This window comes from Myotis brandtii, unplaced genomic scaffold, assembly GCF_000412655.1.
Source record: "Myotis brandtii unplaced genomic scaffold, ASM41265v1 scaffold115, whole genome shotgun sequence".
Taxonomy (NCBI): Eukaryota; Metazoa; Chordata; class Mammalia; order Chiroptera; family Vespertilionidae; genus Myotis; species Myotis brandtii.
The window spans coordinates 7,212,568-7,234,734 of NW_005353967.1; the positions used below are offsets into that span (position 1 = coordinate 7,212,568).

Sequence of the window (22,167 nt, forward strand, 5' to 3'; positions counted from 1 at the left end):
GGCCTGGGGACTGAAGGGTCCCAGGTTCGATTCCAGTCAAGGGCATGTACCTTGGTTGCGGGCACATCCCCAGTAGGGAGTGTGCAGGAGGCAACTGATCGATGTTTCTAATGCTCTATTCCTCTCCCTTTCTCTCTGTGAAAAATCAATAAAATGTAAGAAAACAAAATCAGAGCACAGTCAATGCCAATTGCTGAAGGTGGGTCCTACAAGTTACTCTTTGTCTTTAAGCTACTTGCAGGAGATGTCCAACATGCAGTTCTTTGGTATTTTCCCAGGAAGTGCAAAGGTTTATAGGTAAAATTCAAATTAGTCCATTTTCTTACTACAGATATAGTTCTCATGTAGAAGGTATGCTTGTTAGGAAAAAGGTTAAGCCAATAAACTCAAATTGTGGAAATATCTGAGACCTTACATCATCTATAATCCAAATTACTATAAACAATATAAAGTTGACTATCAATCATTATTTACAGAAAAGTATCTGAGACCCAGACACTATTTTAAAGTCATAACTTTGCAGGGTAAAATTATTTATTTTTTGGGGGGGTGGAAATACTTACTTTTATAAGACTTTAAGAAAAGTTCAGCTTTTATTTCTATATTTCAACTTCAGTCAGAATAAATAGAACAACTCTACCGAGAGTGAACAATGGTGAATGGTGAGAGTTTTCTCACTGTTGAAGTGGGAGGATACAAATAATCAAAGGGAAGAAGCTGGAAGGATCGATGTCAGCGATTTTCAAGGAGTGCACCACAAGAATTTTTAAAACATGCAGTACCTGACTTTTAGTCAAGGGCACTGACCTCTTTGCCCTTAGATTGTCAAATTTAAAAAAAATAACAACAGCCAACACAATAGCCATCTGGTGTGGATGAATTACAATTATACCTACTTTTTTGTCAGATCGGCAAAAAATATATATTTTGATGTGCCACAGCAGATTGGCAAAAAATATATATTTTGATGTGCCACAGAATTTTAGTAATTAGTTTATGTGAGCCATGAGATAAAAAAAGATTGAAAATTGCTGATATATGTTGTAATGAATTAAAGTTGAAAGCTTCAGTATAAATTCATGCTTTTAAAAATCTGTCTTTCTATCTATCTAGCCATATATACAGATAGTAACGTATAGACATATTTGTAGATATGCATATATTCACAGGTAAGTATACACACATATGTTTCCTTGCTCTGCCACCCAAGCATGCCTAGAAACAGTGACATCCAATAGCAATGAACATACCTAGTGCCCACATCTTGTTTTTTTTTTTTTAATATATTTTATTGATTCTTTACAGAGAGGAAGGGAGAGAGATAGTTAGAAACATCGATGAGAGAGAAACACCGATCAGCTGCCTCCTGCACATCTCCCACTGGGGATGTGCCCGCAACCCAGGTACATGCCCTTGACCGGAATCGAACCTGGGACCTTGCAGTCCGCAGGCCGACGCTCTATCCACTGAGCCAAACCGGTTTTGGCCATCTTGGTTTTTAATATAATTCTCCCATGAAGGGAAACAGGGTTCCTTGGAGCAATGGCTGAATCTAGAACTGAGGAAGGAAAATGTATAAGATGAGCCTGCATCTTGTAATGGCAGAAAGTAAGAAAATGCTGAAAAAATCCCACAATAAGAGGGATATGTCAAAGGGACACACATGCCAACTGAAAGAACTCCCCATAGCCAAAGCTGAAACAAGTTGAGCAACAACATAGTATTGAATTATGACCTAAAACACCAAATACATATTCATGGGTCCATACTGACATATGCAAAGGAGTGCATAAATCATTAAATAAATGTAGAATTGACAGATCTCCTTTGGAGAAGAATTACAAATATTTTATGTAGATACTCAGCCTTCAAGGAGGTTGAGCATAACTCCCTCCTCCTTAAGGGCTGTTTATAGTGACTTCTTTCCAAAGAGTAGAGTATGAAAATAAGGGAAAAGAATGAGTTTATAGTGGAAAACAAGATCTATAGATATGTAGATATATAGACAGTCACTAACCTGTGTATATACTTACATCTACAAATATATCTGTATGTAACTTGGTGGTCAGGGTTAACATGAATAACCAAAAGTCATTTTGACAGTGTGATAAAAATGGCATTTTTACCCTATGAAATCTTCTTCCTCAAAACACAAAACCCCATTCTAATCATGAGGAAATACATCAGAAAATCCCAATTGAGTGAAATTCTACAAAACATCTGACCAGCACACCTCAAAACTGTCAAAGTAATCACAACAAAGATAATATGAGAAACTGTCACATCTATGAGGAGTTTGAGGAAATATGACGACTAAATGTAATGTGTTTTTCTGGATGGGATCCTAAAACAGAAAAAGGACATTGGATAAACTGAGCAAATACAGCCCAGCCAGTGTGGTTCAGTCATTGAGTGCCAATCCATGAACCAAGAGGCTATGGTTCAATTCCCAGGTCAGGGCACATGTCTGGGTTGTGGGCTTGATTCCCAGTAGGGGGCACACAGGAGGCATCCAATTGATGTTTCTCTCTCATCAATGTTTCTATTTCTCTATCCCTGTCCTTTCCTCTCTCTAAAAATCAATAAAAACATATTAAAAAACTAAGCAAATACAAACAACATATGTATTTTAGTTAATAAAACTATATTAATATTGTTTCATTCATTGTGACAAAAGTACTATACTTATATAAGATATAAATAATAGAAGAAAGTGGGTATGAGATATGTATACTAACTTCAAATTTTCTGTAAATATAAAACTTTTTAAATACAAAAATGTTTACTTTTTAAAAAACCTAAAGTCTATAAATTTAATTTAAAGTGGTAGAATTAAATAGTAAGATCTAATCTTACTGATATAAGCCAATATTTAGTTCTTTTAAACAAAAAGACATAGTTTTCTTCATATATTAACCTCTATGACCAATTGCTTTCTCAATAACAACAGCCAACACAATAGCCATCTGGTGTGGATGAATTACAATTATACCTACTTTTTTGTCAGATCGGCAAAAAATATATATTTTGATGTGCCACAGCAGATTGGCAAAAAATATATATTTTGATGTGCCACAGAATTTTAGTAATTAGTTTATGTGAGCCATGAGATAAAAAAAAGATTGAAAATTGCTGATATATGTTGTAATGCATTAACGTTAAAAGCTTCAGTATAAATTCATGCTTTTAAAAATCTATCTTTCTATCTATCTAGCCATATATACAGATAGTAACGTATAGACATATTTGTAGATGTGCATATATTCACAGGTAAGTATACACACATATGTTTCCTTGCTCTGCCACCCAAGCATGCCTAGAAACAGTGACATCCAATAGCAATGAACATACCTAGTGCCCACATCTTGTTTTTTTTTTTTAATATATTTTATTGATTCTTTACAGAGAGGAAGGGAGAGAGATAGTTAGAAACATCGATGAGAGAGAAACACCGATCAGCTGCCTCCTGCACATCTCCCACTGGGGATGTGCCCGCAACCCAGGTACATGCCCTTGACCGGAATCGAACCTGGGACCTTGCAGTCCGCAGGCCGACGCTCTATCCACTGAGCCAAACCGGTTTTGGCCATCTTGGTTTTTAATATAATTCTCCCATGAAGGGAAACAGGGTTCCTTGGAGCAATGGCTGAATCTAGAACTGGGGAAGGAAAATGTATAAGATGAGCCTGCATCTTGTAATGGCAGAAAGTAAGAAAATGCTGAAAAAATCCCACAATAAGAGGGATATGTCAAAGGGACACACATGCCAACTGAAAGAACTCCCCATAGCCAAAGCTGAAACAAGTTGAGCAACAACATAGTATTGAATTATGACCTAAAACACCAAATACATATTCATGGGTCCATACTGACATATGCAAAGGAGTGCATAAATCATTAAATAAATGTAGAATTGACAGATCTCCTTTGGAGAAGAATTACAAATATTTTATGTAGATACTCAGCCTTCAAGGAGGTTGAGCATAACTCCCTCCTCCTTAAGGGCTGTTTATAGTGACTTCTTTCCAAAGAGTAGAGTATGAAAATAAGGGAAAAGAATGAGTTTATAGTGGAAAACAAGATCTATAGATATGTAGATATATAGACAGACACTAACCTGTGTATATACTTACATCTACAAATATATCTGTATGTAACTTGGTGGTCAGGGTTAACATGAATAACCAAAAGTCATTTTGACAGTGTGATAAAAATGGCATTTTTACCCTATGAAATCTTCTTCCTCAAAACACAAAACCCCATTCTAATCATGAGGAAATACATCAGAAAATCCCAATTGAGTGAAATTCTACAAAACATCTGACCAGCACACCTCAAAACTGTCAAAGTAATCACAACAAAGATAATATGAGAAACTGTCACATCTATGAGGAGTCTGAGGAAATACGACGACTAAATGTAATGTGTTTTTCTGGATGGGATCCTAAAACAGAAAAAGGACATTGGATAAACTGAGCAAATACAGCCCAGCCAGTGTGGTTCAGTCATTGAGTGCCAATCCATGAACCAAGAGGCTATGGTTCAATTCCCAGGTCAGGGCACATGTCTGGGTTGTGGGCTTGATTCCCAGTAGGGGGCACACAGGAGGCATCCAATTGATGTTTCTCTCTCATCAATGTTTCTATTTCTCTATCCCTGTCCTTTCCTCTCTCTAAAAATCAATAAAAACATATTAAAAAACTAAGCAAATACAAACAACATATGTATTTTAGTTAATAAAACTATATTAATATTGTTTCATTCATTGTGACAAAAGTACTATACTTATATAAGATATAAATAATAGAAGAAAGTGGGTATGAGATATGTATACTAACTTCAAATTTTCTGTAAATATAAAACTTTTTAAATACAAAAATGTTTACTTTTTAAAAAACCTAAAGTCTATAAATTTAATTTAAAGTGGTAGAATTAAATAGTAAGATCTAATCTTACTGATATAAGCCAATATTTAGTTCTTTTAAACAAAAAGACATAGTTTTCTTCATATATTAACCTCTATGACCAATTGCTTTCTCTATAATTTTTTAGAAAATATTAGATCATGTTAAACGTCATCAATTAAAACCAGGTTAGAATGTTCTGGAATTGATAAACATATCAATATGCATTATCTATATGGGTATATTTTTTCAATAGACTAGTTTTTAAATAGCCAAGGTTGGTTTACTCTTCTAAGATACTAAAAATCATAGGGCAAACTAGGGAAGAATTATAAAGTTGAATCCAGGCAGAACAAAGATAAATTTCAGCAGATCATTTCTTCATAATTTTTGACCCTAGTAAACAATGCAGTGCACATTTCTCCATCCCTACTCCTCCACCCGGCCCATGCAGGTTATGTCACGGAGATGCTTCTTCTGACCATGAGACTAGCCACACCATTCTGGGATTAAATGTCTGACTGTGGGTGCACCCACTAATTCATATTTGCAGCTAGAAAGAACCAGCCTGAAAGTGTCTCATGCTTAGAAGACCCCAGAAAATGCTTCCTTCCTTTCAGATTCACTTGACTACCATGAGGCGCTTTCAGGCATATTATCGATTACATCACAGATGTCAGTAATAATTCACATACCGTCTTCACAACTGTTTCCATATACAAGTACTACCTGTAGAATTTATCATGTATGTTATGTTTTCCTAAATTCTTAATAAACTCTTTTTTTCTCTTAGAAAAAGAAAGAACCAGGCTGATCCAAGCAGCAGCCTTCAATTCCTGAATCATTTCTCTCTTTAACAACTGCAGTGATCCAAGCACTTTATATGTGACAAGGCATGCGTTTCTTCCAACCTATCACTCTCCCCTTTGTCCTCTCCAGAATGTCTGCTGCCCAGAAGTGAACACAATCCAGCTGGGATCTGGATGATGCAGGGTCAAGCGCACTCATTACCTCTTTATCTTGGGACATTCTAGTTCTATTAATGTACCCTAAGTTGCTATGTGAAATCTCCAAAATAGGTGCCATAGCTTACATTCAGAACTGGATGGTAGATACAAATACCACATTATCTGTGATTACTGTGAATGAGGTTAGCACATTAGCATTTGTTTGTGAGTATCAGACTTGGCTGCCTAGAGGCTGCGAGTGTGCGTGAATCACAGCCTCCTCGGATGACACAGTCAGTGGTGCCCTCAGATGACACACCTTCCATCATTCCCTGATTCTTAAAAACAAACAAAACCACCTTCTTCTTTTTGTTCTGACTACAGATATAAAATCAGAACTGAGCATAATGATGGATAGAGAGTGCTCTTTAATCTAAGTGTCTACACTCTTGGTAGTTTCTGTCTATTTAAAGTATATGTATTCCTATGAGAAGTATTACTGCCTATCTAACAAGTAATGATGTCATACAAAGTTAAGCAATTAATAATTCAAGAATGCTTTAAGACACAGGTGCCAAAGAATATGCTTTCCTAATCTTTGTAAAAACAGGTAAAATAATATAAAATTTCATTGGTAAATTGTGAAAACTGTTTTGTAACAAAATGACTTTAATGCAGGTGATAGATTTCCTTAAAATGCACTTAACATCCTATTTCTGCTCTAGCAATTCTACTGCCCAAGATAAAGTTATTTTAAACATTAATGCTCTCAGGAATATACAGCAATGATAAATATGCCAAAAAATGACAAATCTCCAAGAAGAATAAGTAATGCAATGCCAGCCGAATTTCTATATGAAATAAACTACTCAGTGATATTGGTATCTTTAATTGAGAAAGATGAATAATGTTAATCTTAGGAAGTTTATTTATAGTGGACTTAGATTAAGTACTACAATTAACAGCTATAGAATTTGTAGATCAGAATCAGAGGAAAAGAAAAACATTAATTAATAATTAGTCAAGATTACATTTGAATAAATTAGCAAAAGGAAAAATATCCATAAAAACATCTAATTTTTAGTTCCTTAGAAGAGAAGTGGTGCTGTTTGTTTTACAGACTAATTTATACAAATACCCAATAAATAAGTATTCATTTTCACTCCTCATATACACCATAGCATATACAAAACAACAATATGCTTCCCTCTCTGAAGTACTTTGATTTTTTTAAAAGGAAACACAGGAATGAAGGAGATTTTTTTCTATCCTAAACAAAGGTTCCTAAACACATAATTTCATTCATGCAAAGCACAATTGGAAAGGCACTAGGGACCTCAATTTAAGAACAATAGACATAAGACCGATGTACTGGTTGCCTCCTGGACAGCATACTCAGCAGTTTTGGAGCACTTAGCAGTGATGAATAGGCATGAAGAATCAGGTACTGAGAAGCCATTTCCTTGGAAATGAAATCTTTTTTCCCTTTTATCTTTTGCCTGTCTTGGAAGCTCTGAAGTAACCAAGGATACAGAGGAGTGGGGAAAGCATGCAACTGAGATTACCCAAAGGAGATGCTCATGATGAGGCTGAATAAAAATAGATTCTGGGGAGAGAGAGGGGGGGAAATGGCCTTAATCTTCAAAATTCTTTTGATGTGTTATTGCATTCAGAATAATGGATTTTCTCAAGGTAAAATCCAAATGGACTCATCTGTCAATTAAAGATATTTTACTCATAGACAAGTCGAACATTTGACTATGATTAGAATCAAATTCTAATATTAAAATCAAATTCTTATTTTCAGTATGTAATAGCCAATTCTCCTAGCTGGAAAAAGTAAAGGGAGAAATGATAGGAAAATAAATGAAGGGAGTCTTTAGATGCTATCTTATAGAATTCCATTATTTTGGGTTTCATGTAGTATTTTTTAAAACTATCAAAGGAATTGTTTTAGGGGGGAAATCCATAACAGTCATATCTCACATTCTTGAAAAACACACACAAAAAAACCCACAGCTTTTTGACCTGGCCTCCTATGTAAGGAATTTCATAATTTCCAGAAGCCTTGGCACTTGTCTGCATCCTCTTTCCAGGCTGCTTGTCTTTTCATAATCGCTTTCATGGTTCCCGTTTTCCTTATTATCTGAATTTGTGCTCGAAATATTTCAAGCACAGGGAAGCAACCTGGTGAATCGACAAGAATTGACAGATGCCATTAGAAGCAGCCCCGCTCTTAACTTGGACTTTAACTTCCACTCTTACACCACGAAAGTCCAAATACAGACTCAACATTTTCCTCTAAGAATCAGATATCCTTAAAAGTCAAGCAAGGATGTATCACTCTACTACGGCTGCCATCACAAATGGAGCAGGACTCGGGAGTCAGAGGCCCGGTGCTATGATGGGCTATGGAAAGACTCAGCGTACGTGACAGCACATTTTTACTTCAAGATGGTAATTTAGAAAGATATAACATTTTTTAAATAAGGAACATTTTAATTCAAATTGTTGTGTGAATATGAAAACCTCAATAATTTTAATTGTATTTAATGAGGTTTTAATGAAATCTGGTATATGGGTTTTCTTTTTATTATTAACTATCAATAGTATTTACAATTTTTAAAAAATATGTTTTTATTGATTCTAGAGAGAGAGGAAACGAGAGGGAGGGAGAGAAAGAGAGAGAGAAACAGATGTGAGAGAGAAACATCAATTGGCTGCCTCTCCCATTCCCCCTACTGGGGATCGAACCTACTACCAAGGCATGTGCCCTGACTGGAAATCAAACCTGTGACCTTTTGGGGCATGGGACAATGCTCAATCAACTGAGCCACACAGGTCGGGGCAGTATTTATGATTTTCAAAGATCTTTCAAATATACTACAATCTCCACAGAAATTTTTGGGGAAGGAAAAAACAGGAGGCAGAACTAAAATGCATCAAACATCTTAAGCATATCAGGGGCTATTATTTTTATATATCTCATTTTTCTTTATGCTCAACTTTAGGACAAGTTTCCTTCCAATCTATTAGAAGTAGGTGTGCTTCCCCTGAGCCATTGAGTTGTTTGTATCTAATGGACACTGAGATTTGTACATTAGCTACCTGATTTACACATGGCTCCTAGGAAACTTAGAATGACCTTAGCATGAACCTAGAAGAGGGAGGGCCCTCTGTCTCCCTTGAGAACATAGGTTTAAACTTTCCAACTTTATAACCAGTTTTGAGTCCCCAAACTCAGCCTTTGATATGTGATCATTTCAGGGAGACCGGAAGTTCATTGATCTCTCTTGCTAACATAACAAGACTCTTTTTTGATTTGCTTACCACCAACACCACCAAGTCACTTCAAGCCTTCCTGAGACTTATTGATAAAGTACTAGTAAGACCCACATGCATTGGTGATCTTTTATTTTTTTCCTCCTGTCTGGGGAAGGGTCGGTTGATGGACTGAGTACACATTGTTCTCAGCCTTCCTTCGGCTTCTCCTCTTCCTTTCCTCTCCTCTAGTCTCTCTTCCTCATCTCCCCGCTCTGGTTGCTCTGAAGGACCAAATTCTCCCTTCCTGATAGAGTGGCTTTCACCCTCAGATCTCATGAACACCTGCCTGCAAATAAATTCTCAAGGGACTCTTCCTACTCCAAGAGCATATTTAATACGTATCTCTTCTGAGAAAGATATTTCTCTTCCCAAAGAAGTTTTTGGTGCTATTTGTTAAGATAATACTTTTCTTTTCATTTTATTACACCTGCGTGTAGTATTAGCATCATACCTTATTTCCAATTGCCTTCCCCTCATCACTCTCTTTTATAAGCTACATCTTTGCTGGCTGCCATAAATGTTTCCTAGAATAGGACAAGGTTTAACAAACAAATAAATAATATAACATCTCACTGAATGCTGACAGCAAATCTGGGTGATTAGTACTATTGTATTTTTCTTCTATGAATGAGGAAAGTGATCATAAAAGTCAGATAAGTTGTGCTCAAAATCTGCCAGTCATCATGAGAGTTCAATTTAAACAGTTCAATATAGCTCTAAAGCAGTGGTTCTCAACCTTCTGGCCCTTTAAATACAGTTCCTCATGTTGTGACCCAACCATAAAATTATTTTCGTTGCTACTTCATAACTGTAATGTTGCTACTGTTATGAATCGTAATGTAAATATCTGATAATGCAGGATGGTCTTAGGCGACCTCTGTGAAAGGGTCGTTCGACCGCCAAAGGGATCTTCTCAACCTTCTGGCCCTTTAAATACAGTTCCTCATGTTGTGGCCCAATCATAAAATTATTTTCGTTGCTACTTCATAACTGTAATGTTGCTACTGTTATGAATCGTAATGTAAATATCTGATATGCAGGATGGTCTTAGGCGACCCCTGTGAAAGGGTCGTTCAACCTCCAAAGGGGTCACGACCCACAGGTTGAGAACCGCTGCTCTAAAGCATGGGTTCCTTCCCTTGCATAATACTATCTGCTAAGAGAAATGTGTATGGGACCCCTCCCGCCCCCGCAAATGCTTTGTCAAAATACACAGGTCACCTATTCTTTCTACCCACCCCTCCACCCCCAGATTCTGATACTCCTTGTTAGTGAGATGGGAAGATGAGAACTGAAAGGATTTGTTGCACAAATTATTGTAGGCATGTCTTCCCAACCCTCACCATTCCTACCACAAGGGAACCGAAGATCTAGATTCTTAAAATGTTGACATTTGAGTTAGCTTTCTAGAGTGTGCTCTCATTTAAAAATATATAAATGTATAAAATAGTTTTTGAAGTTATTTTACAATAAAACAGAAATAAAATATTATTTTAATGTACAAAGAAATTTATAGTTTTTAATTGTCATGTTAACTATAAGATACGATTGATATTTTAAAGAAATATGAAAATGATGGCATATTATATCTATTTCAATGGCTCAACTGATAAATTCTTTTACATATAAAGTTTCAATATTTTTAATATGTCAAATACCAATATTTTTCTCACTTTGTCATTTAATGTCTTATCTTGAAAACATCTAAAATCAAAGCAATAGCAAAATGAGAAACTAAAGAAGGGTAATAATAAGAAAAGTCTAAGAAGATATTGATAACTTTAGAATCAAATGAATCTGGCAGACCCTGTTGATTAAGTCCCTACTTCTGAGGAGAACTATGTTAAAAATTTTACATACAGTATCTTATTTAATCCTTATAGCAATATGATAAGGTAAGATTAATAGCCATGTTTTCTAGATGAGGCAAATAAGAAGTGCAAGTAAGTTACATAGTTGCTCAAGGTTATACAGCTCCTAAAGGAAGAACAAGGGTGCAATCATGATTGTCTAACTCCAAAGCCCATGGATCACCAGAGAGCAGATAAACAAACATTAAATTGTACAGTCTTCCTTATGTCAATGAGGCTTTAGAGAAGTGAGCTATCTGAGGTCAAAGAAGGTTTATGGAAGAAATAAGCTGTTGAAGATAGGGGGAACTTGAAGGATGGTTAGGGTTTACATCAGCAGAGCAGAGGGCAGAGCATCCCCTCTAAGGAAATCAGATGGGTGTGTTTGGGAACACTAAGAAGACTGAAGTAGTAATTAAAGAAGAGAAATCTAGATTGGGAATCATGAAAATTAAATCATGAGAACTGAAGATAGATCAGGTAAGACACAATTACAAAGAGCTTTGAAGGTAAAATAGAAAACTATCCAATGTTAAGTCATTCACTCATTGCACAAAGATCTATGGATGCCCACTCTATGAGCCAGGGAAGGGGAACAGAGTAATACAGAAAGCCCTGGAGAAAGAAGTCTATTCACAGTTCTGTATACCCTCTTCCCCAATCAGGGATCTGGCCATATTCTCTCTGCAACAACACACTGGTAGAATCCTACTCTTGAGCATAGGCAAACATAGAATCCTAGTCTTAAGCCTTACCTAAGGCTTTGCTTGCATGCAGGCAAGGCTGTAAGTGCCAAGAATTAATTTATTGGAGTAGCCATCACCCAATGAAGAATGGGGGTTGGAGCATAAATTCTCCAGTGTCCTCAACCCTCACGTAGGACAAATCTGAAGCAAGTCCTACATCATTTCCCAGAGGCCCCCAATGGGATTGAGTTGCAGCATGCTTTCCTTTCCTGTTTTACTTCCCCACTCTCCCGTTGGGGTTTCCTGGTATAATCTCCCAAATAAACCATTTGCACTCAATTCTTTCTCTCGGAGCCTGCTACTGAGGGACCCCAGTTCGACACTGACGCACAACAGTTCTAGAAACAACTAACCATGGTAGAACACTTCTATGCCCGGAGCCTTTCTAATCACTTTGCATATGTCACAACGTTTCATTCTCACAGCAGCCTATGAGGTGCAACTATTATAACCCCTCTTTTGCAGTTGAGGAAACTGAGAAAGAGAGAGTTCCAAACTTGCCCAGGAAAGCTTGCATCCAAATTTGAACCAGGAACTCTAGCTCAGCATCAGTGCTCTTAGACCTAAGTCAGCTGCCTCTCTGCATGTGGAAAAGAATTACTGTATAGCAGAGGTGGGGAACCTTTTTTCTGCCAATGACCATTTGGATATTTAAAACATCATTTGTGGGCCATACAAAATGATCAACTTAAAAATTAGCCTGCTATATTTAATTGGTCAAACATTTCATTAACTCACCCCTAATGCCTTGGCAGGGCCAGACCAAATGAGTTTGTGGGCCTTATATGGTACATGGGCTGGATGTTCCCCACCCCTGCTGTATAGCAATACAAACCATATTGTGGAAGTACAAGGAGCTCTAGGAGAACATATGGAGGGATTAACCCGACCTGGACTTCAGGGAAAATCAAGCAAACCAAGTTCTAATGGATTAACAGGGGTTTTCCATGGAAAAAGGCAAAAGGGTGAAAGAACATTCCTATACAAGGTTCATCACACAGCAGGGTGAGTCTTCAAACATCGTAGAGTCCCATCAAGGGTACTAGAGAAGCGGGTAGAGGGAGTCATGTGGGGTCTGTTGACTAGCCAGGTTCCAGCTTCCCTAGTCTTTCTTCAAAAGTGTAACACTGATATAAAGTTGCTCCTTTATATCATACCTACTTTACATATAAGTCATTGCCTATACTTTTGCTTGGAGGAAAGTTCTGTGCCTTAAAAATATATGTTCCTAACCTCTATACTAAAGGATAGTCTAACAATTCAGATATGCAGTATGTATGGTAGAATAATGAGGCAAATAGCATTCATACTAATAGTAGCTATCATTTATACATGAAATTAGAAAGGCAGAGGCTAGGTGAAGCAGGTCATTATGCTGACCTTATGCGTATAATACACAGTCAATAGATTTTCTAGTCATGAGGAGAGATATGAAGGAGATAATGCTTTTAGAGCTTAGTTTGACAGTGTAAGATACATGAAAAAGGAGAGAAGTGCCATACAGAGAAGAAGTTTAGTTCTCCAAGCAGGCTAGAGCTGATCGGAAGGCCATGGTTAGAATGAACCTGCCATTGAGTAAACTAGATTACCCTAGGCAACCTGGTTAATCTTTCAATTTACACAACAATAACAGCTACCATTGATTAGTTACTTACTGAGTGACAGGTGCTCTTCCAAGCACTTGACAGGTTTTCTTATTTAATCTTCACAGCAGTCCAAGAAGTGAGAACTACTTATTATCTCTATTTTACAAGTGGAAAAGCTGAAGCACAGAGTTTAGATCACTTTTTATGCTAGTTTACATCCTTAGTAAGTAGATAACACACCCTTGTCATAGATTTTGGGGAGGATTAAGTGAAATAATGTAAAAAACTTAGGCTATACCTGTCATTAATAACCTCTCAAATGTGATATTTACTATTATTATCTTTATTGTTTTCATAGCATGACTTCCTGTGCCTTATCTCAAAACCTGGGAGGACAACATCTTCACTAATAAAAGACAAAGATGCTAATTGACCGTACCTTCGCTATGCCCATCAGCCAATCAGAACAGTATGCAAATTAACCCAACAAAGATGGCCGTTAAATTTGCATACTGGAGGCGGGGTGGGGCAGCGCCATTCGCTGCCCGTCCCAACCCCGGGATCGGGCCTGCTGTGTGCGCGACCTGGGGCGGTGCCCCAACCCCTGGATCGGCCCTGTCTTGTGCGCGACCCGGGGAGGCAGGGCAGGCACCGAGGGATTGGGGCTGCCATCTGTCACCCGGGGAGCAGACCTAAGCCAGCGGTGGTTATCTCCCGAGAGGTCCCAGACTGTGAGAGGGCACAGGTCAGGCTGAGGGACACCCCCCACTCCCCTCTCCCACCAGTGCACAAATTTTTGTTCACCAGGCCTCTAGTCTTAACCGGGCCTCTAGTTATTTAAATAATGCAGAAAGATATTTAATTAAATAATTCCCTAATAATATAAATTTTGTTACTCATACTTTTCTTTGCACATATTCTCTGAAGAATTTATAGAGTACCTGTTAGATATAACATTGTACTTGGTGCTGGGGATATAAATTAGAACAAAGTAATCAAGCTAGCTACTCTCATGAATAGAATGAAGTATGATTTGTTACTTTGAAGTCTCAGGGATTAGCTTGGTTACAGAAAGTTCCTTGAATTAAAAAGATGTGCAGTGAAGTTGTGGCAGACGTGGTCTAATCTCTAAAATGGTGATATTTTGATCTACCATAATTTTTAAACTCTCTCAATGTATTATTTCTCAGCATTTCCTTTCATAGAAGGGCAGTTATGTTTAAACAAGACCAAATGGGTAAATTAATAAGACACAGAACCATAGATTTTTATAGCATCTAAGAGGTTGAACTAAATGTTCAGATTTAAAAAGAAAAACATGAGCCCAGCCGGCATGGCTCAGTGGTTGAGTGTCAACCTATGAACCAGGAGGTTGAGGTTTGATTCCGGTCAGGGCACATGCCCAGGTTGCGGGCTCGATCCTCAGTGGGGAGGGAGTGATGGAGGCAGCCAATCAATGATTCTCTCTCATCATTGATGTTTCTAACCCTCTCTCCCTCTTCCTTCCTCTCTGAAATCAATAAAAGTATATTTAAAAATAAAAAGAAAAACATGAAAAGTCAAAGGGAGGGAAAAATGAAGTATCCTTATAAGTGACTAAGACTGCCTAGTATATTATATGGAGATTTGGAGGTGCAGCAGAAATTCTACAAAGAAAGCCATGTCCAAAGATAGCCATGTCCAAAGAAAGCCGGGTCCAAAATAATGGTGAGCACTGAATGCTAGGATATTAAAGAGGAAGTTCTGTAGATCTTGGAGAAAGTGCTGATGACTAGAAGAGATCAAAGGAATTCATAATATCTCCTATGTTAATCGTACACTACAGGGTTTATAATTATGGCCTAAAAATTATAAGGTTATTTAAAATTTCCCTTTAATTACATCTTATATTTGTCATTTCCCACCCCCTGAGATATCATGGGAACATAAAAGAGAATTTAAATTTAAACATATTTAAACTACATTATATCAGTTCTGGTTAAAGTCATATTATGTTTTGTTATTTTCCATATGTTTCTCAGAGACTGGTGACCCTTTCAAGTAAACTTCAGAAGGGGTTTGAAGGAATTGTTGGAAAAGCAGGTAAAATATATCTGGATTTGTGACATTCCAACCTAAACCACAGAAAAGTTCCTATTAAAAAAATGAGCAAAGATGAATCATTTAGCCTTCTCTTCCAACTGTGATTTTTATTCATTTGAAGATAAAATTCAAAGGGAACATCTTAGAGCTTCTGTTTGTCACCCTAGAGTTATTTCCAGGCAGCCTAGGAAATCACCTATTTCCAAAATCAGGTCATGAAACTGGAACTGCAATCTAATTAATATGTTCATACAACAGCTCCACCACTACCAAACAGACAGCAACAATAAAATCAACTCTGTATTCTTTGGAATCCCCAAAACATAACCCATTGGAGAAATTCTAATTACAGCACACTTTCTAATTTAGTAATTAAGAATTCTAACATTTCTGTCACATGTCTGCCCCTTTTCCTGACAAAATACTTGGTGTAAGTAATTTTAAAAGTGAAGTGAGACATCCTTTATTGACTTCATATATTCATTCAGCATCACTAACTTTTTCCAACTTTATAGACACTGACATACTTCTCTCTTCAGCAGCTTCCTAATACCCACAGAAACTGTGCCATAACCTGACTCTCCACCTGCCCCTTTGTGGTCCTCCCTCTGAGATATGATCTTAAATTGTACCTTCAGAGAAAATTAATCTCTACATTATCTGCATCCATCCTCCCTCCATCCCTATCTTGGAAGAATCCATATCCTTCACTAGTTGTCCAGATCCCCTATCTAGACACTTCCTTTGGGACATGTTCCCTGACCCTTAAAAGTACTCCATGTCTTCACTAACTACTGGCTTGTCCTCTCTCCTCTTTTTCTCTCCTCTCCCCTCTTCTTCACCCCTCAATCTGTCCTTCTTGTCCAAAATTTTGAAAGTAATGTACACTACTTATCTCTGCTTTTATAACCCCTAAAATATAACTTACCCCCAGACACTGCCTTACATCATTTTTCAAAGTGTTGCCAATAACTATTAATTCTCAAAACCATTGGCTATACTTTAGTTCCCCATTTCTAGACTTCTATTATGTAGTTGGAACAGTTGGTTGTTTCTTCCTTTGGACTCCCCTAACATTTTGTATATACCTATATTAATATGCTCTCTACTAAACTTATTTCCTTGGCTGTTCTCCTCACTAGTATATGGTTATCTTCAAGGCAGTACTGTTATTTAGTTATCTGCAAATCCCATACGTTTACGTGAATCAGTATGTTCCAATCCAATTCACTATGAATAATAAATTTCAACAGCTCAGATATTGGGTTATTTTATGATTAAAATGTTTCTTTTGCTGTTTGGCATTCATTCTGATTAATGAAAAAGTTAGTAGTCTTCACCTGTGCAAAAAATAATTTTAAAGACCTATAATTAGAACATTTTGAAGAAAGTAATAGTGATGGTAACTGAACCCAAAACATGTATGGTATTTTATTGTTGACAAAGCTTGCTCAAAAACACTTCATCTGACTATCGAAACTGCCCTTCAAGGTGGAACTTGGAGCCATGTCAAAGGAGGGCCAGGCTGTGCAGTTTGATCACTGCCCACCAGAGCCTTGCAGAGATGATGAGTGAAGCTGAAGTCATCTGTGCTCTACTCGCCCAGTGTGTGCCCAGAGGATGGGATGCCTTTTGCTTTGCATGGAGACTGTCCATCCACCAAGCACCACAATCTGCATTTCTAATTCATTTGCCTGAAGTGGGGCACTTTCCCTAATAGAGTTGCTCAGATAAGGATGTTATAGGTCAAAGTGGCCCTGAGAACATGGTTCACTTCAAATCCTTGTAAAATCCTTCATTCTGAAAACACTCACACACACACACACACACACACACACACACACACACACACACACAGCTGATGATATGGTCAAAGTATACAAGTCACAGTGCTCACATAAACAGGGAGGGGTTCTCAGGGAAAGGCCCTTGACACTCACTAGGCATCCCATGTACTTACCTAATGTGCTAGCTAACAGGTTGAATCTGCTTATTTTCTATGGTCTTACTGCTCATCTGTTTTCCTGAAGGTCCATGGCCAGAGTGCTAAGACATTTGATACAGAACAACATGGAAAATAAAAAAGCACTGGGCTTTAAAATAGGCCTGCCTTGGTTTTGAGTGGGTCAGCTTCCCTAAGTAAGACATGTGACCTTCAGCAAGTTATTTACCTTCCATGAGCATTACTTTCCTCATCTGCAAGCATGCATTCAAATAAGACCCGCCTCCGAACGTTACAGTTGACATTAAATGGTGTAATTTATGTGAAAACATGGGGCATGGATGGGGGAGGGGGAATTCAATTAGTGCTGATCTCTTTCCTGAAGTATGCAATGGTTATATTTGTTACCTATATTTTTGAAAATTCAGCCAGGAGGTTTCACCATGCCATTGTTTAATAGTCTAATAAATTATTATTACAAATATGCTCTGAGAGTTTCTTTAACAGTCTACTCTTGAACACGAAGCCTGCAAATATCGGTTGCAATAATTTTCAACAGGTGGTGAAGAGCTCAGAGAGCTTTCCCAAGGTCAAGGTCACCAAAGCATTAACACCCAGAATTAGAATGAGAAAACTGTGTGGGGGAGGGTGGTTGTTTTGTTTTGTTTTTTTCCTGAGCCAAGCCTGATTATATAGAAACTGGAGTAACCATTTTAAAAACCAAATATATATCCTAAAATTTTACACAATATAGTCTCCAGCTGAAGTATGTTGTCTTGGTATGTTTATAGGCTGGTACTTCTCTAACAACTGGAAATACCACCCAATAATCCACCAAATGATAATAGTTATAGCAGGTAACTTATGGCTTAGAGACATTTTGGAGCTAAGGTGAAAAGGTGGGGCGAGGCTATTAATGAACATTAATGCTGTGGGGGTGTGGCCGAAGGAGGGAATGAAGAGGTGAAGTGTGGCTATTGTTGGAAGGAAGGAAGGGAGGGAGGGAAGGAGGAAGTAGGGAGGGAGTGAAGGAAGGGAAGGAGGAAGGAAGGAAGGAAGGAAGGAAGGAAGGAAGGAAGGAAGGAAGGAAGGAAGGAAGGAAGGAAGGAAAAAAAAAAAAGAAAGGATCTAGCCCAGCCGTGGGCAAACTACGGCCAGTTTGAAATGAATAAAACTAAAAAAAAAAAAAGACCGTACCCTTTTATGTAATGATGTTTACTTAGAATTTATATTAGTTCACACAAACACTCCATCCATGCTTTTGTTCCGGCCCTCCGGTCCAGTTTAAGAACCCATTGTGGCCCTGGAGTCAAAAAGTTTGCCCACCCCTGATCTAGCCTGTAGCGAGTGTGAAACTAGTTAAGTTCCCTCCTTGGGTTCTTCTTCCTCTAAGAGTTCTCAACTATTTTTTCCCCTTACTTGCCTTTTTTTCTCTGAATCTGGGTACCTCAGCATTAGTGACTATAACTCAGTTATAGCCACTGAAAGGGGTACAGGAACAAGGGGGCAAAAAATGAAGAATAAAAGCAAAACATCCCAAATTCATAGCTAACCATTTTCACATGACAGAATATTTTCTTCTTTTTTTCCTTTTGTAGGAATTACCTAAAACCTCCCGGGCTTGGGCCACCCACTTAGCCCATTGAGGATGTATCCTGTCAGCAGTTTAAAGTGCACTGTTTTACTACAGGGGAAAGTCTGCTGGGACTAAAAATTATATTTAATTTCCATAAGTTGTGGGCACAGTGGTATTGCAGATGGCAACTTTTCTCCGCTAGGATACCATTACTTAATCAAATATTTAAAAAGTAACGCAAAAATATAAATTTTTATTTTCTCCTTAAAACTGTAAGGTATTACTAAAAGGAATTAAGGGGGATACAGCTAGAGGCATTAAAAGACAGTAATATAGAAAGCCATGAGAAAAATTATATGTTAAATAGAGTCAGTATTTCATTTAAAGGAAAGTTTTCACTGTATCATATCTAAACCTGAACTTCTGCCTTAAACAATGGCTGACTTTACATTGAGCCCAGGGATTTGTGAACAAAAGGAGTTTTGTAATTATGAGCTCTATTCCAAATTTTATTGTGTTTACAAATAAATTGTATTTGGCCATAACAGGAATTCAGAGTCAGTTGAGAATCTGGTATTTGTATTCTAATATTGCTAGGTGGTTTTGTCACTTGGAGGAAGAGATGGTACAGAAGCAAGGTCAGCAGCGACCTGAAATCTCATTAGAAGACAAGCAGACACTGGCAGCATTTTAGGTTGACTGAAATGAGCAGAGCTCCCTTATCTTGCATGAGACTTAATACGTTTTGTCCTTCAATGCATTGCACAGTCGTCAAACTCAATGTTTCTCCCACCCACTAAAATTCTCATAAGAGAAGTGAGATCATTATATTAGCCAAAACATAAACTCTGCAAAATGCAATTCTGGGATGAGTTCCTTCAGTTTCAATATACGAGGAGCAGAAAAACTTAAAAGCTGAAACTCTAAGAGGCGAGGGAAAAAGGATTATCCTTTCAGTAAGATGCAGGCCATCTTGCTTTTCTCTGATGATGTATTCATTGAATATTTTATTGAATAAAAGGTATGAAAATAAGTACATACATGCCTAATATTACTGATATATCGATTTATATCTTGCTTTATTCCATAAAGGATTTTGATCAAAGAAAACACAACAAAATGGGTTAGTAAATTAGTGGAACCCTAGGTCAATAGAGGAAACAATTGAAGTGTGCTTTGCTAGATTGAACCTCACTAAGAACCTGCAAAGGGAAGTCCAGTGCAAAGATGTGGGGCCTAGAAAAAGGGAAAAGAAGCCTCAATGTTGAGACAAGGTATGGAATCGCCCTATTTTGTCTCTTGCTTCAAGTCACCTCTCCTCATTACGAAGAGGGTTTCATAAAAGCACTCAGGTATATGGGCTTTAAGAAATGAAATTATAGGCAACAAATAAAGAACAGTTAATCACCATCCACCATCACTAGTCCCAAGGCTTCCTCAGGTTCCCTCCAAGGAGCACCCTGAGGGCAGCTCTAGACAGCTGGGCCTCCAACTCCTGCCCCCCACTGTCCTCTCTGTGTGTCATTTCAGTCCATCGTAAAAAGGATGCAAAGGCATTTGAATAAAATGCCCTCCTAAATTTTATAAATGTAAAATTAAAAATTCAGTTGCTTTTAACATGGCCCTGGTGTTTCTGGCATGAAATTACAGCATTTTTATAAATCAGATTATACGAAGTTGTTATATATCTTTTAAGTAAGTCAAAAAGTTACAAACATATATTAGGCACACTATGTTATGTCATTCTTTTGAGACCCCTGCATAATCCCATGTCATCACGCATCTAGAGCATCATCTTAATTGATCCTAAATGAAATTTAAATTCCTAGAAAGCTGACTGGTATTTTCCTTTTTTTTCAACCATGCAAGAAGATCTGATCCCCAATTCCCAGGCTACCACTATATTCTCACAACTAGCCAGAATACAAAATAAGAAGAGCTATATGGTACTTATTTACCTACTGAGGCAAACCCTTATCTTTGTTTGGGTTGGCAGTAAAAAGGTCAAAAAGCATAATAGAAAGAAGATTTTGCAATAAAATCCTCCAGCAAATATTTCTAATGTAGCTTTAAACAAGAAAATCACATTCTTCAGTCCACTTTTTAAGCACTCAAGGGGTAGTGTTCTATTAAGACAAGTAATAAGACCACTTATTAACTTTAACTTGTAACCAATAAACAATGGATTTGTAAGCCAGCCCTAGGGCAGGGGGATGAGAGTCCAAGTGGGAACTCTGTACACAGGCTTCTATTGGAACCATTACCTCTGATCAACTTTTGAAGATTCCTCTGTATCTCAATTTCCCCTCCTTCTTGCCTCTCAAAAAGCAGAACAGAAGAGCATGCACCTCTGTGTTCTGCCTATCCGAAGGGTCGCCTTCATAGAGATGAGCTAGAGCTCATAAAACCAAAGCACAGATCTCTTTTAAAATGTCTATTCTTCCCTAGCCTTGATTGGTCTCTTGCCAACTTCTGATCTGCACCTTTGTTAAAAAAAAAAAAAAAAAGACCTGCATGTAAGAATGAGGAAAGGGAGTCTTTGGAGATGAAAATGAGAACAGCTTGGCAAATCCTTTCTCCTTAGCATGATAATTCATGAGCATGGAATCTAATCCAAGAGGGACTCTTACAGTAGGACAAAGGGCAAGAAAGGGGAAGGAGGTTTTCTGTCAACAAACACCTAGGATCTCTGACTGCAGTATTGAAAGGTGAGGTTATAAATAAGAGGAAAACAACAATTGGAGAAGTTGAGAACCATGCACAACATTAATTAGGTCACCTGGAAAAAACCACCACCTTCTTCCAGTTCAATGTCTTATTAAAGGATCTTTTGAAGGGGCCCAGGTAAGAATAGATACATGGAGCACTCACACCCCACGTTGGCTCAGATTGGTTACAACAGTAACAAATTGGCACACCATGCAGTGAAATGCATGAAGGGTTTCCTAGCTTCAGGCACAAAAGAAAACCACCAGGACTCTCAACTTCTCTCTACAGCTTTCAAACATTCATATTTCAGATCTAGAGAAGCATGAATAAGCACATTTACATTCTTTCAAAAACTACAAAATCGAAGGGCTCATTTCTTTCCAGTCAAAAGTCGAGGTGAGGTAAATGCAACGACATAAAAGATGGTTATAATGGTAGGCATTCAAAGAGTACATGCATCCTACCAATTGAAAAATAAACAAATGGACCCAAACAACAGAG

General features: G+C 37.6%; 1 protein-coding gene across 2 annotated transcripts in view; it reads right to left on the reverse strand.

Moving 5' to 3' along the window:
- The window catches only part of PDE4D (phosphodiesterase 4D, cAMP-specific), a 1,047,082-nt gene that overhangs the window by 496,322 nt on the left and 528,593 nt on the right, over positions 1-22,167 (reverse strand). The window lies entirely within an intron of this gene.